This window comes from Bidens hawaiensis, unplaced genomic scaffold (assembly GCF_021521415.1).
Source record: "Bidens hawaiensis isolate Kalapana, Puna unplaced genomic scaffold, B.hawaiensis_p1.1 tig00021346_1, whole genome shotgun sequence".
Taxonomy (NCBI): domain Eukaryota; kingdom Viridiplantae; phylum Streptophyta; class Magnoliopsida; order Asterales; family Asteraceae; genus Bidens; species Bidens hawaiensis.
The window spans coordinates 108,444-124,249 of record NW_027493306.1 but is presented as its reverse complement, the minus strand read 5'-3'; the positions used below and the strand labels follow the sequence as shown (position 1 = coordinate 124,249).

General features: G+C 37.6%; 1 protein-coding gene and 1 long non-coding RNA gene across 2 annotated transcripts in view; both read left to right on the top strand.

Annotated features, from left to right (window-relative positions):
* Positions 1–15,806, top strand: part of LOC143563260 (uncharacterized) — a 136,930-nt gene that overhangs the window by 39,178 nt on the left and 81,946 nt on the right. The gene's annotated exons all lie outside the window — the stretch shown is intronic.
* LOC143563257 (uncharacterized) lies at positions 14,013–15,718 on the top strand. Its single transcript, XR_013140635.1, has 4 exons — positions 14,013–14,064; positions 14,136–14,403; positions 14,484–14,550; positions 15,613–15,718. It is a non-coding gene; the product is annotated as an uncharacterized LOC143563257 (long non-coding RNA).

The window sequence follows — 15,806 nt, the reverse complement described above, 5'->3', positions numbered from 1 at the left end:
AGATTCTTCACACCTTCAGGAAATACAAAACCGCTAGAGAGCTATGGGAAGCGCTAGAAAATCGATATGAAGGTAATGTGGGGATACGTGTATCCAAAATTAAGCTACTAAAAACCCAATTCTCGATGTTCAAATATTTGAAAAATGAATCACTTGATGATATCATCACAAGATATTATCACCTAATGACCGAACTCAGCAATTACTCCATTGTATACAAAGAAGAGGAGATAGTAGAGAAACTCCTTGATGCTCTTCCACCGAAATGGGAAATGTACACGGTTTTGATGAGAGAAGATAAAGAGTTTGCCGATTTTGATTTGGAAACAACAGTCAATAAATTACGAACTTTTGAACTTAACATGGTTCGGAAAGAGACACCAACTGATCAGGTTCAGGATCCGGGTATGTACGGTGCAAAAGTTAGTTCAAGTTCAAGCTCAAGATCAGAATCATCTGCTTACTACTCAAAGGGAGACTCAAGCTCAAACTCAACTCATGATGGTCATGTGACTCTCAACATGGATGGTGATGTATGTTTTGTAGCTGGAGGAAGTAATTCTTCAAAACCTCAAGCCACAACTGGTAACTTTTCATCAAATGCTCAAACCAACAAATACTCACAGATGCCCATGAGTGTTAAATCAGCTGAACAGACGTTTGCCCTCTATGCATCTTTCATTGCATCTTATGAAAATTACATCAAAGGTAAAATAGTCGATCCCGTAACTTTGGATGAAGACTATGATCAGATTGATGCTGATGATCTGGAAGAGATGGATCTGCAGTGGCAGATGGCGATGATAGTAAGAAGAGTTAAAAGGTTCATGAAGAAAACGGGTAGAAAGTTCGTTGGTGAAAGACCAGGGTTTGACAAGTCAAAGGTTCGATGCTATAACTGTCAACAAAATGGTCATTTGCCTAGGAATGTACAAATGAGATAGTCGAACGCAGCCAGACTAGGCCTGCACAACAGAAGGGGGAAACGAGTTTCGGGATCCGGCACCGTTACAGGCTGTTGTCACTCAACCACCACTTGTGGTACAGCAAGCATTGCCTGCTGCTCCTGTTGTGGCGCCGGAGGATCAAGTAGACCTTGAAGTTGCTTTTGGTGGCCAAGGATTTTTTGACATGGAACGTGTTGACCCTGAGGCAGAGGTTCAGATCTCAGTTGCAGAGGTATCTGGTGTTGAAGTGTCTTTGGTAGCTACGTCGGTAGCTGATTCTGAAAGAACCGATTCTGACTCCTCAGCTGATGATGTTGCTGAAGGAAGACAAATTCTGGTTGCCCAAGAAAGAATACACGGAAAGAGAAAGAAAGATACTGATGACAGTGAATCTGATTATGAGGAGGAGTTAGATTGGTTGGTTCGTCGATCGAAACGGGTAAGAACGGGTGAAGGATCGGGAGCTGGTGAAAGCTCGAGGGTGGTACGCTTCTCTCCGCCCGCTCTATTTGGTATGACTATGGTCCCTGCATCGTTGCCTGTGACAAGACCGATCACCTCAGGTGCCCCCGTTTTGACTACATCATCTTCTTTTGGCATTCCACCTACCACATTTCAGCTTTCGACTCCAGAAATTGTGTCCTTGCCACCTCCTACACTTACTCCATCGGAGGTTGTTGCAAGATTCGTTGAGTCGACGCTGGTTGCCACCGTAGGGTTATCTGTTACAATACCACCTGCGGTTACGTTTTAACCTGTTTCTGATGTCCCGACTACTTTGGGGATCCCTTCACCGTATGCTCAAGACACCTCTCATATGAGTTTTGATTTTGATGCAACCTTATCTGACTCGGACAGAATAGCAGCTCTTGAAAGGGTCGTGGCGGAACAGTCAAGAATAAATCTGATCCATACTCACGCTATTCAGCGCCTTGTTGCAAAGAATCAGATTCAGTCGTCCCTCCTGATTGAGCACGGTAAACTTTATGATGCTTTGAAACAGTTCTTGGCATCTCAGAGGGAGACGAGCTGCAAAGGCGATGAGTTGAGGACGAAGAAGAGGAATGATCGAGACGATGATCCCAATGCATCGAAAGGTGCAGGTGGTGAGTTGCTAAGAACTGAACAAGCTCTTGGGACTTCCACATCTCAGGGGGAGTCTACTGGTGCAACTGGTGAATCGGGGGGTGATGACGTGGTGGTAGTGGATGATGAGGAGATGGTGGATGTTGATATTGAAGGTGACGACGATGTGTTACCGATTGAAGAGATTGAGAAGATAGGGGCTGAGATTGTGATTGACAGTAAGGTTGAAGAGGGAGAGATTGTGGAGGATAACATTGAGCATGAAATTCCAGAAGCTGATAAGTCAAATTTGGGTCAAGATACGGGAAGCGAGGAGACTGAATGGGAATAGCAGCCAAGATGGAAAGAAGGCTATGCTAAATGGTTTGTAAAGACAAAGAAACCAGCGGTCCCAACTATGTTTAAGAAGAGTTACAACATCAAAGGGTATGCTGAATCGAAGAAGGGGATTATATGCTGGTTATACGATGAGCAGTTGAGGCTGTTTGTGATTAAACATTTTGATGGAGTTCGGTATTTCAAGAGATTGTTGAAATCGTTTAATACCTTGCCGGAGTGTGAGGTGAAGGACTTAGCCAAGTTGGGGTTGATAAACAGGAGTGATGATAATATGGCTAGGATTATTGGGAAGATCGTTTGGAAAGAAAGTATAAAAGATAAAAAGTTCGAGTTATTAAAGCCGCAGAAAGGAAAGCTCGTTGAAGATAAAGACAGAGGTATGAGAGCTGATGGCAAACCTTGGATGATAATGAAGTATAAGCCGATCCGGTGTTTAAAAGAAGTGCCGATGAAACAAATGCCCAAGGATGTCTTAAAGAATCTGAAATGGTGGTATGTTGATAGTGAAACAGCTGAAGCGGTGATGGAGGATGAAGATGAACAAGAGTTGCTGAGAGTGTATGATCCAATGCACTTGGTGAATTTGTCTCAAGCTGACTTGCAGGTGCTGAACGAGAAAAAGATATTCTATATTCCGGCATGGAAAGAAGAAGGCAAGAAATATCAGAGAGTAGTTTCCGTTTGTGTCAGAGAAGGAGTTCATGCTTGAAGATGGGTGACTCGAATTTTGGGATTACAAGACACATGATTGAAGTTAGAGATATGAAGCTACTGCCAAGGGGGAGTCTGTTGGTACATGATGTCAGTAGTTCAGTATCTAGTGTCTGTAATCGCGTTAGTTTGTTTTGGTTTTGGTTTGTAAAGGTTGTCCCACAAGTTCGCCTGTTATAAGCGAACTTGTGGAACAAGCGAAGTTATTGACAACTTCGCCTAGCATGTTAGGCGAAGTTGTCGAAAGGTATATATGTTTGGCTACGGCTTGTTTTGTAAGGTGTGGTTCAGTACGTGTAATTGTGATTTGGCTATCACGTGTTAAAGGAGTTGCAATACAACGTGTCTTTTGAGCACTGTCACGTGTCATTGTACTTGGGTTTAACGTATATCGCGTCTAACACTCGCATCGTATTAAGTAGGGATTCCGCACCTACGTAATACGAGATATTTTCGTGTAGATCCGGCTGGGAACCTACAGATATCGAGTATTTCCTCGACTTTGGTTTTTAAGCCTTTTAATAATTTATTATTATTTTATTCGGGCATTATACCTACCTTGGTCGGCTTATAAAACTCTTAGAAAATCGAGCAGGACTTCGACGCCGTCTCATTTCTCGAACTTCTTGATCAACACTTTTGCATGCTTATCGAGGTACACCAAATCTTCGTTTCATGATCGGTACGCACTTCAAGGTGGTTCATCGGGTCTTCTCGTTTTGGCACGCACTTTGAGGTAATGCCGTTGGTGACTTGGAATAACTTTGGGTTGGCACGAATAACGAGGTTTTTGGGCACGGAAATCGAGGTGGTCATGGGCATGCTTTATGAGGTTTCTAGATAGATGCTAGAGAGGGATGAGTGAGCTGATTTTGGTGTGAAGAAATGAGAATCCGAGCTTGCTATTTATAGACATAATCTGGTGACCCATCACGATACGCGATGGATCTTGCAAAGGATCCATCGCGTAGCGCGATGGATCATCAGATCATTTAATTAGTATTTAATTCCATCGCGATACGCAATAAGCCTAAGGAACGGTCGTCGCATATCGCGACTAGGCTTGATGACGCATATAGTAGCTTTGTCACATGGCGACACGTGGCAGACGCTGTGCCACGTGTAGACACGTGTCGGGACACGTGTCAACGCTTGTCAGACCACGTCGTTGTGGTACACGATGACGTTGGGTTTTTGGTATATCGCGTAATGCGTCAACACCTATTCTTGGGTTCATAACCATGCCCATCGCGATACGCGATGGGCTTGTCCTCTGATCCATCGTGTAGCGCGATGGGTCAGGAAAACAGAATTTTACACTTTTGGTCCTTGGACTTTGGAACATGGTATTTTTGGATCCGAAGCTTTCACGATGTTACAGTTAAACTAAATCCTTGTAATATAAAACACATATTTTGTAAACTAATACTTGGGTACTTAATTTCTAAGTAAATTTTTAATGTAAATTAATATTATAATCAACCTAAAAGTCTTCTGCTAAAATTAATCCACAAACTCTAATATATTTACAAAACAGGTACCAACTAATGGTCACACACCTAGGCCCTAAGTGGGGAGGTGACATTTCGCAAAACCTAGGTTGCCTCCAGAACTTAGGGAGATAATCTTTCTCTTTAGCAATGAGGTGAAGAAAAAGTGGCGCCAAGACGAACAAAGGCCACCATTTTGGGGAGTTTCCAAAAGCGTAATGAAAATAAGAGCAAAAAGATACGAACGATGCTTAGGATGCGAAAACTGGTCTCACGAAGGAAGATATAGAAAAAGTCAAAATCAGTCTCAACATGAATATACCGAACTAATGAGGGTGGGGGCTATTAGGCTCAAAGCCGAACGATCCATTAGAGTTGGGAGTTATGTTTAGAGCAGGATTGAGGAAGAAGTGATCCACATCCTCAACAAAACTGGTCTTGACGATCTGACCTTAAAAGAGTCACTAGGTTTGTGAAAAAAAAAATCATCGTGAGAAAAAAGCTAGCCATTGAAGACATCTTAAGACTCCCGACAATCAGTAGAATTTGTATTTACCATTCTCATAAACCTAAACCCTTGAACCGCCACAAAATACCAAAATTCCTACTCACACAAAACCAACCCATATTACTTTCTGATCTATGCAACCATTCACAAAGGTGGAGATTTGAACTTGCTACAAGCTTATTTATCACATGCTACATCTTGGCTAAGAGTGTTCACATGCATACATCACATGTATGATCAGATATTAAACCGAGTGTGAGTAAACATTATGAGAACGTTACGTTTTGCATAAACAGAAGCTCATTAAAACAAGTCACCTTTTTATATATCACTACGTATATTCCTATGATTTAAGGTTGGTTATTTTGTTCCCATTTTTTTGGAACTCTTTTGGGGATATTTAAGCTATGGTCCTGACTTGCTATTTTTTAGAGAATATTTATAAGTAGCTTGCTTGAGGTCAAGCAAGGTTCAAGTGTGGGGATGTTTGATGTATATAAAATTATACATCTTTTTAACATCAAATAACCTTTAAAAACTGCAACTTCTATCAAATAATATAGCTCAGAAGGCTACTTATCACATTAAAATGCAATTTTAGGTAAACCCAAGCCTTAAATGAAGAAACAAGAGAAACCAAGAAAACCCCTAACCACGCCCCCGTGCCTCCCTAAACACGCCCCCATGCTTCTGAACACAAGAAAAGAAAAAAAAATCTGCAAGAAAGGACAAATACTTGACACAGAAGCATGGGGCCGTGCTTTAGCAACCATAGGGTCGTTGTCACCTTTCAGGAGAGACAAAAGAATTATCACATGTCATAAAAAAGCATAGGCTCGTGCCTCAGGAAGCACACCCCCCCCCCCCCCTGCTGAGTCATCATGTACGATCTGACATAGCATTTAATGCAACTGGACACCTGGACACGGGGGCATGCCTCTAGAAGCACGGAGGCGTGCCTCTAGAAGCACGGGGCCGTGCCAACTTCCCCAGACTGCCTATAAATAGAGGCTCATGTTGTATTGATCAAGTGTGCTTGAAGAAAATCTCTAAACAAGTTTATCTTATAAAAACACCCACATTACACTCATATTGAAGATCTTGTGGAGAGATTGAAGGCTTGGAGGTTACCATTGTCATCCATCATTACCATCATCATTATCATCCATCATCATCATTAAGAAGGAAGATTCACCCATATTTGATTAGATTATTCTAGTTTAATCATGTGTTTGTTATCTTCATCTCTTTTTATGTTCATAATCATGCTCATTATGAGCTAAACTCCATTTACCATCTAAAATCTATGAAGAAGCTTTATTTTACTTAATAATTATATTTAACATGTGATTTAGTTTGGTAAAGTATATGGTTATTTTGCAATTATCCTTTGATGAAGAAATGTTTTATCACCTTAATTCAATACATCAAGGTTGACGATTAAAAATCATACATGTTAACTCATGTTCTTGGAAACTAGAAATGGTAAAAAAGAATACCTTGGTAACTTATTCAAGATAAAACATGGATCCCTATGTTGTACTTAGAAATGATGAGATATAGGTTATGATCTATTTCTCTAGTTTTGATAATTCTAAAATAACATTGTTAACACGATTGCTTAGGTTATCATGCTAGTTAAAGAAATCATATGTGTTAGTACATGGTTTTGCGTCTCGAGTCTTTGTATTTATCATTTTGTATTTATCGTTTATTAATGTAAAAGTTATTTATATTATATTAAGGTAGTTCGTTAGAGAAACAGTCTAGTTCGTTAAGGATGTTTAACGAACTAGACCTTAAGTTAAGTTTCTTCCTGATTCGTTAAGGATGTTTAACAAATCAGGAGGCGGTTCATTATTGTTTAATATTTAATGTAATGTAACGAAGCAGGTGTCTAGTTCGTTACAGAATGTGTAACGAACTAGACCTGTCTTCTATATATAGTGGGTTCGTCCATTGTTTAATTTAAGTTTTGAGTTAACCTTATTGAATTGTTGTCCAAGTTTGCTCTCATTCAAAGCTTCTTATAATTATCCAATCTATAGTATATACACCTACAATACAACTAATACTAATATATACATACATAACATATAATCGTTTAGAGCAACAATAAACTAGATCCGTTAATAGTTATTAAGCTTTAAATATGAGATCTGAGATCTGTTAGGCTTTCATAATATGTTAATGGAATGTGTAACTATAATCTACATAAATTAACCAAGGGAAGGTTGTGTGACTAAACTATAACCACCGAAGTTGTTAGAATTGGTATTTGAGAAATCGAAGTTACTCCTAATCTTTCTCCTTTACTAAACTACTTGTCAACTCAAATTGGCATTCTTGTGGTAGCATGACATTAGGAAAGAGTTGACTTTAAAATGTGCATGCTACTTTCTTTTATGTCATAGGATATGCTCACTTAGAAATGAGGGGCAATTCTATCATGCATTATTACGGCAAGTTTATCACATGTTCACTTAATAATCATCAAGGAAGAATGGAGTGGATTCTTGATCTTAGACGGTAACCTTTATATATTTGAATTACCCACTTAGAATTTCTCTTCTTGCCACCTATATATTGTATATAAGTATTTCTATTTTATAAAAAAGTTTGAAAATCAAAATGATTAAACCCTCTGATTAAAGTAAGACGAAGATTCATTATTAGAAACATTTGTGTCCACGGATCGATACTTGGTTCTTACCAATACTATTCTACATATACGATAGGTACACTTGCCTATTTTGTGTGTGTTTAGTCTTAATAGAAATCACTTTTATAAATTTAAAACACGATCTTGTGCAAAAGCTAAATCTCCAATTCGTTACATTTTAAGCACACGCACGAGCAAACATCACTAACGCCGTGTTCTTGAGTTTATTTAAAGGAGGAAATGAAAGGAAAACTAAGGATAGTTAAAAAATGGGTGTTTTTGAGTTTTTTTAGGATGGAAAGGAAAGTAGTATAAGGAGTTAGGAAGGATTAAATTAATGCATTTTCCCAATAAGTTATCCTCCCAAAAATGGGATGATTACTAAGGATAATTATTTTTTCATAGTTATCCTTTTCTTTCCTCTAATTTACTTCCAACTCAAAAACACACCTAATTAAAAAAAATTTCCTTCCCTTCCCTTTCTTATCCTTCCCTCTCCTTTCATTTTCTTTCCTTGGTTAAAAAACTCAAGAACAAGGCGTAACTCTAACTGAGAAATATTAGGTAAGTCTCCATACCTCATAACCTTTTCAAATTATTACAATAGCTTCAATTTTCTTAATGACTAATGATGACTTCCAGAAAGGGTATACTAAGTTAGATCTAACAACCAAATTCAATTTATATAACCAAATCAATCATTCGAGAAGGATATCTTTGGGCCTAAAAACTAAGCAACATATTCCAATTATCTGACTAGGATACCAATATAGAAAAATATAACAATGTACATACATTTACCTGGAAACCGGGCCTTAAATACCTTCCAAAATCGTCAAAAACCGACTTTACGCTTCCGGTAGGCTGTAAGCTACGGCCCCAACGTAAGGGGCCGTAACTTACGGTGGTCATCAGTAATCTACAACCTTCAAGTTCTACCTTACGGCTCCACTTACGCCCAGCCACCGTCGTAAGGTCATAGCTTACGGCCTGCCATGCACTTGATTGCTCCATTTTCATATTTGTCTCGTCGAGAAACCCAAAAGTCATATATTATAGGTCCCACAACTCGTTTTCTAGCCCCAGATTGTCCGTTTTACTTTTAAACGCACGCGAATCACTTTCAAACTCCCCCATACTTCCAATTATGCATGCAAAAGCCTCTAATTAGTATCTTTAATGCTCCAATTAGATCATTTAAGCTCCGAACACCTACATGCATAAAACCAATCAAAGTAATCGTGTTGGATATATATATATAAATAACTAAATAGACGACATTAAACATTATAAGCACGTTATTCCACCCACACATCATAAACCCAAGTCAATCTACTAACATCATTAGTGAATATAAGAAATAACCTGTTAGGCTGTTACCTCCTAGTTATTGAATATGGGCATTGCCCCACATACATCACCGGATGAGAAAGAGGATTCGATTTATCCTAGACACATGTTGAGGAAATGTGTCATGAGGCTTCTTTCCTTACACACAATCTTCATACACGTTCCAACTTTTCACATTTAGCAGCCTATGTATCATCTCTTTGCTACTTTGCAGGCTTCTTTCATTTAAATGGCCATACCTTAGATATCAAATAAGAGTTTCTTCACTAACTAATAGACCAACATGACTAGTGTTTGCAACTTCAAGAGGGCACGTATTGTTGCAAGACATTGGGATTGTGCAAACAACTTTGTTGGTCTTCTTGTAGGTAATGGTACACACAACATTATCAAATAACAACTTATGACCCATTGTCGTCAGCTGTCCCACACTAAAGAGATTATAATCCAATTCAGGAGCATATTAGACATTTCTAATGATCTCGTGTCTTCCATGCATAGCTTCAAGCTTAATAGCTCCATTCCCTTCAACTTATATCTTTTCCCATTACCCATTCATACTTGTACCTTCTTTGTCAAATTCATATATTTGGACAAGGCTTTTTTCCTCTGTCATGTGATTTGAATTAGGGGTGTTCAAAAGTATCCGAATCCATATCCGAATTATCCGATAATTCGTATCCGAACTATCTGAAAATTTAGATATCCAAACCCCATATATCCAAAAATTTGGATTCAGATTCGGATAGTAAATTTAGGATTTTTGGATAGTTTGGACATCCGAACTATCCGAAATATTAAATTTAATAAATTTTTTATTTTAATATATATGCATTATACCTTCATCAACCCTAATTTCTTCTAAACAAACACACGCCACACTGTTTTAAAGCTTTTCCCTAATCCTCCCTCCAATCCAATTCAATCATTCATCATCACCACCACCTCTACTCCAAACAGTTTTCGTCACCGGTCCGCCGCCGCTGCACCATCAGTCACCAGTCACCATCTTCGTCTTCCGTCTGCCGCTACCGTCACTGTCAATAGTCACCATCGTCGTTCTCTATTCACCGCTGCACTATCCTTCACCAGTCACCACTTTCATCCTCTGGCGCCGCTATCACGCTTCCGTATGCACCAAATCCACCGCGGATCCACCTTGAACAATGGATTGTGTGTTTGTTGCTTGCTTGTTTGTATTTAGAACAATTTGTATTTAGGTTGTTAGGTTGAAAAAATTGGATGTTGTGACTTGTAAGTTGAATTGTAAAACAGGTTGTTGGTTTTATTTTTCCAGATTTTCTTTCGGATATCCGAAACACTATCCGATTGGATATCCAAAGTTTCGGATATCCGAACTTCAGATTTCTGAAATTTCGGATTCGGATACGGATAGTGAAATCCACTATCCGAAAGGTCCGGATATCCGGTTTTAAACACCCTTAATTTGAATAGCCGCTATCTAGGAACCATATATCTTTTCCCTTTTAACTAACCTTAGACTGAGCCATAAAGGCGTTTGTGTCTTTGATCGTGTCATCACAATTAATCGCCATGTACACCTGACCTTCTTCTTCATTATCTTCACTATCTACCACAACACAAGCTTCAGGTTCATTCCAACAAACACGACTTATGTGGCCCATTTTGTTGCAATTATAACATTGCGCACTTCCCTTTCTTCGTCTAGGTCCACGTCCACGACCTCTATATGGTGCATGGCCCCTTCTTTGTGCAAACAGGTCAGTGTTCCCTTTCTCTTCCTCCTTTCACTTGGAGCACATGTTCCTTATCAAGAACCTATACACCTCAATTAACCCATGAATGATGAAACTGTAACGACCCTATTAATTGGTCATATGACAGCATGCTAAGATTTTTGGACTCTTCGTTGCAACAACTACATGGTCATATCTCACTGGTAAACTTCGAAGGACCTTTCCCACCACCATCTAATCCGCTGCAGGTTCACCCTCTTTCATAACATTGGATAAAGTTCGCTACAGGTTCACCTCTTTCATTTGAACAGTTTCAAACTCTCTTTGGATCCCTTGTAACTTAACCATCTTAACCTTAGAATCACCTCCGTGCTTGTTTTGAATGAGGGTCCATACTTGCTTGGACGTTGTGGCTCCTTCAATTCTAGAGAATATTTCATCATGCACAACAGACTGGATTAGTGATAGTGCCTTAGCATATTTCTTTCTTTCTGTTTCTTGTAACCTAGTATGATCACCATTAACATCATTGCATCCCACTCCCACAAGATCTCATAGATAATGAAAAATGAAAATCGTCTTCATGCGAATCTTCAAAAATTCATAAACACCGCCTTTAAAAATTGGAAGAGGGGTGAAGGGAATACCACTATTGTTAGACATCATCAGAAATAAGTAATACACCGACAATGCTTTGACGTAACTTGCTACTAGAATAAAGATGAAACGGGTTGGATTGATTGTAAACAAAACCTAGTTAAACGTAGATACCAATTTGTTGAATCTGGTTGATATATAAAATAGGATTGAATGATTAAAAGTGGATACGTCTCATAAAATAAGTAAAGCCTTATATAAGTTGATTACAACAGAATTAAAAAATAATAAACCATTCTATTGAATAGGTAAACAAAATGTGCAGAAATCAAAACACAAAATAAAGGGTAAAGACCAGAACTCATTTATTGACTTGATATACGTCATCTTGAATCACCAACATTCGCAATTCAACAATTATCCATTGTTTGAATTAGCTTTAACATGCACATAGTTCTAATGTGTTTGTGGGAACCCAATATAAAACAAACTGAGTGGTCGTTAAGGTGGTTTAAGCGGTGTTGTTAGTTCTTGAAGCGTTGTGATGATATAGGTTAAAATCCTTTTTGTTGCATTCCTTTTTTGTTTTTGTTTTTAATATATATAACTTCATTTATTTAGCAACTTTAATCACCTAGGTTTAACACTTGTATTAAATAAATGTTCAATAAAAATAATAATTAACTTTGATTTTTTTTCTTACCGTAACAAATTAAACAAATACCGATCGAATTCCCACTGCGTCTCCACCGTAAAACATGAGTTTGACCGAGTTCTCGCCACATCGTCCAGAAGATGAAAAATACAATTCTATAGAATGAAGAGAGCGTGTGGCATGAACATGTTGTAGCAGATGGAAATCTTGATTAGAAGATAATGGTGGAGGGAGGCGTAGGTAAGAGAGATTGGCGAAGTAGAGTGATATCTGTATGAGGGTAGGAGAGAGGGTGTGTGTAACCCTCATAAGCTGCTGCTGCTGCTGCTTCTAGAACATTTTATAACATTGAAGACTTTTAAGGATCACGATCCCTTTAAAAGCTTGTTAGCATATACAAAAACAATATAGTATATAGCTAAACTGTTGTGTTAGAATATTTTTAATAGATAAATAAAAGTTCACGATAAATTTTTATACTTAAGTTACATAATATGAATGAAAAATCAAATTAGACACACATTTACCCTAGTGACAATTACTACGAAAGTGTTTTAAGCACTAATTTTGCATTATATCAAAGTTTAAATTCTCGTGTTTATTTCAATCACACAAAATCATCAGTCACTAAAACCACAAAGAAAATTGAGGGGTTTTTTAACGGTCTTTGAATTATTCAGATGGGCTACAGGCTAAATTCATCATATCAGGATACACTCGTCTTCTGATTTGATGAAAACCTTCACCTAAGGCCAACACCTGTGAACAATCGCTCGAAGACACGACATCATGGTGTTCAGTTTAAGAATCCAATTAGTAAAACGTCACATACTCGCCTTGTCTCCCATAATAATCTGGTATCGCGAATGCATGTTGTATCGTATTAACATTAAAAAAATCTAGGAATTGTTCAACATAATTACCGGAATTTTAGTTATTAATTTTGATTTTTTTTTTTGTTGTTATTGTTGGGCTAGCCCACTTGATAGAAACACTTGTCTTTTAGAAGGGAAGTCCAAGATTCAAACTTAGGCAAGGGAGAAGTTTAGGTTTATTGGTGTAATAGAGTAGGAGTAATATTTACTATTAAAAACAACAATATCTTTTTTTATTTTCATACTTAATAAGCTATTTGACAATTAATTGTTAAGTTAATAAAACGTATGACTAATTAAGGAATAGGCTCTGAATCATTTAACATGTCTATTAAACTTGACTATTAATAGACTATCGGAATTATTTAATATGTCCATTAAACTTAGCTATTAATAGATTACATGTGAATATAACTTTATCGGGAGAGATGAAGGTGTTTTAAGTTGTAAAGAGGTGTTTTTGTTTCATTCGAGAGGTGAAGTGTAGGTAATATGTTTTGGTTGTTTAATATGGTTTTGTTTCTTTTAAGTAAATTAAAATGAGTGAAATGGAGTAATAAGTAAGAAACAAAAACAATGAAAACAAGGTATGCATTGAGTTGACTAATATGTAGAAAAAAGTAAAGTATTTGAAAGTCAATGATCAATGAGGAAACTGTCATCCACGCAAACATCAACTACCAATCCACTCAAATCATCTTTGCCTACTCCCTCCTCGTAAGTCCAGTCCAATCAATAATATTAGATACATTTCTCACCTCACCACTCCATTTTCCAACAATATCTTTCTATTTCTATATCAACTTGCTATCTTTTTCTTTTAAATCTCTTTTGCTTGCTTTAAACACAGAGGACGTTATTCTAATATGTGTATGTATGCTGTTTTTACTCTTGGTCAGTGCTGAAAGGACTGTCAAGAAGCTTAGGTTATCAGAGGGGACCACTGTTTTATTGACTGATTCTAATGGTTTGCTTTCTGGAATAGTCACTGACAAGGTTTTATCTATAAACTGGAAGACATACCCTTATAAACTGGACCACTGTGTCTATATGATGCTATTTCTAGAATGGAAAATTGCTGCAGCGGTTGAGGGTGTTGAACGCCAATGGGGAAACAATTTTAATGGTGACTCATTTCATAATTTCTTTGTGACCTGTTACTTGCTTTGACTGAAAATGGTTTATTATCATTTTCAGCGCCTTCTGCTTTTATAGAGACACTTAGAGATCGAATGTTCAAGCCCTCTTTGTCAACCATCATTTCTGAAAATTCTAGGTACTTGTTTTGCCTTGTGTAAGTGCAAGTTCATGTCAAAAACACGCCTCTCAATTTTGTAGTTTTAATTCATTGCAGGATTGCAACTGTTGTAGCATAGGATCTTCTCTTGCGTGTTAAAAAGATGCAAGAACTTCGTGTTAATTCTGTTATTATTATGGCTGGAAATAATATGCAGGGCATATTAACGTAAGATTATTGTTTATGGTTGATTAATAATATTGTTTGTGATGTTTGATACCCTATAATAGTGTTGTTTTTGTTTTCAGTTCAAAGGATCTTCTCTTGCGTGTTGTCGCACTAAATCTTCCTCCTGAGTTAACACTCATTGAAAAGGTTCTTTTTCTACAACTTCTACATATTATTACAGGATGCTTTTTTTTTTTATATAATATACGCTTCTCCGTGATCTTATATGGTAGCGTTTGGATGTGCTCTTTCTAGGACTATCTAGTTATTGTGACTACTGGCTACAAGGCTTAATAGTTAGTTTCTAGTGTCCCGGTTAGGAGTGAGCAGTTCATGGGTATGACCTGTCAAACCTGTGAAGTCCCATCTTGCTAGACCAATCCGTTTTCTTTCAATGGGACGGTTCTTGGTTTCTTAATTTAGTTGTAACCAGTTCTGATCTGTTAGGGGCTTTAGTCATAGGGAAGGTTAAAAATTTGTCTGCCCATTTATTTAATCGATGCACTAAAGGGGTAAACCGGTTTTCAAGCGTCCCACGATTACAACATGTAATTGGACCGGACGATTAATTTAATGAACCGAGAACCGCCCTAGTAAAAGTATACGGGTTTAGGGATGAGATCCGTACCAACCGCTACTGATCCCGAATTTCCCAAAAACTTGGTACCGGTTCCGTACGCAAGAATTTGGTAATACCGGTATCGTACCGACGAGTGCTGATCTTGATTTTCTTAGAAACTTGGTATCGGTTCAATACCGGTAACCGATACCATCTGCTCATCCCGCTGTGGGTTGGGCTAGTAGGATGGATTACACGGGTTTAACGTGCCATAAACTAATAAACCCTACTGATAAGTAATATTAATTATATTTAACACAGTAACTATATTTGCTTATGATTATATGGTCTTTTTACTTTTTAGAGGTCAAATAGTTATGTGTACAATTATTAAAGACCAAGTAAAACTACTTGTATGATTATCAAAGGGTGAGCAGAATTACTGACATGCCCTTATTTTATCTATTACTTTTTTAAATAAACATAATTTGCATAACACCCAACACTACCAAAAAGAGCAGAAGCACATGTGAGCAATATTGCAAATAGCATTATAGTTCCTTTGTTTGATTCTGATCAGTTAGTATAAGTTTTTTTTGACACACATTCATATACATTTATGATCTAATTGATATTTGTTATCGGTTAAGGTTATGACACCGAATCCTGAATTTGCAACAGTGGACACAACAATCCTTGAAGCGTTGCATATAATGCATGATGGAAAATTTTTACATCTTCCTGTTGTAGACAAAGGTGAATATTTTTCTTTATCAAATCTTAATATAAACTTGCTAATAATAAATACATAAAGTGTTATTGGAAAGACATTCACCAGGTTCCG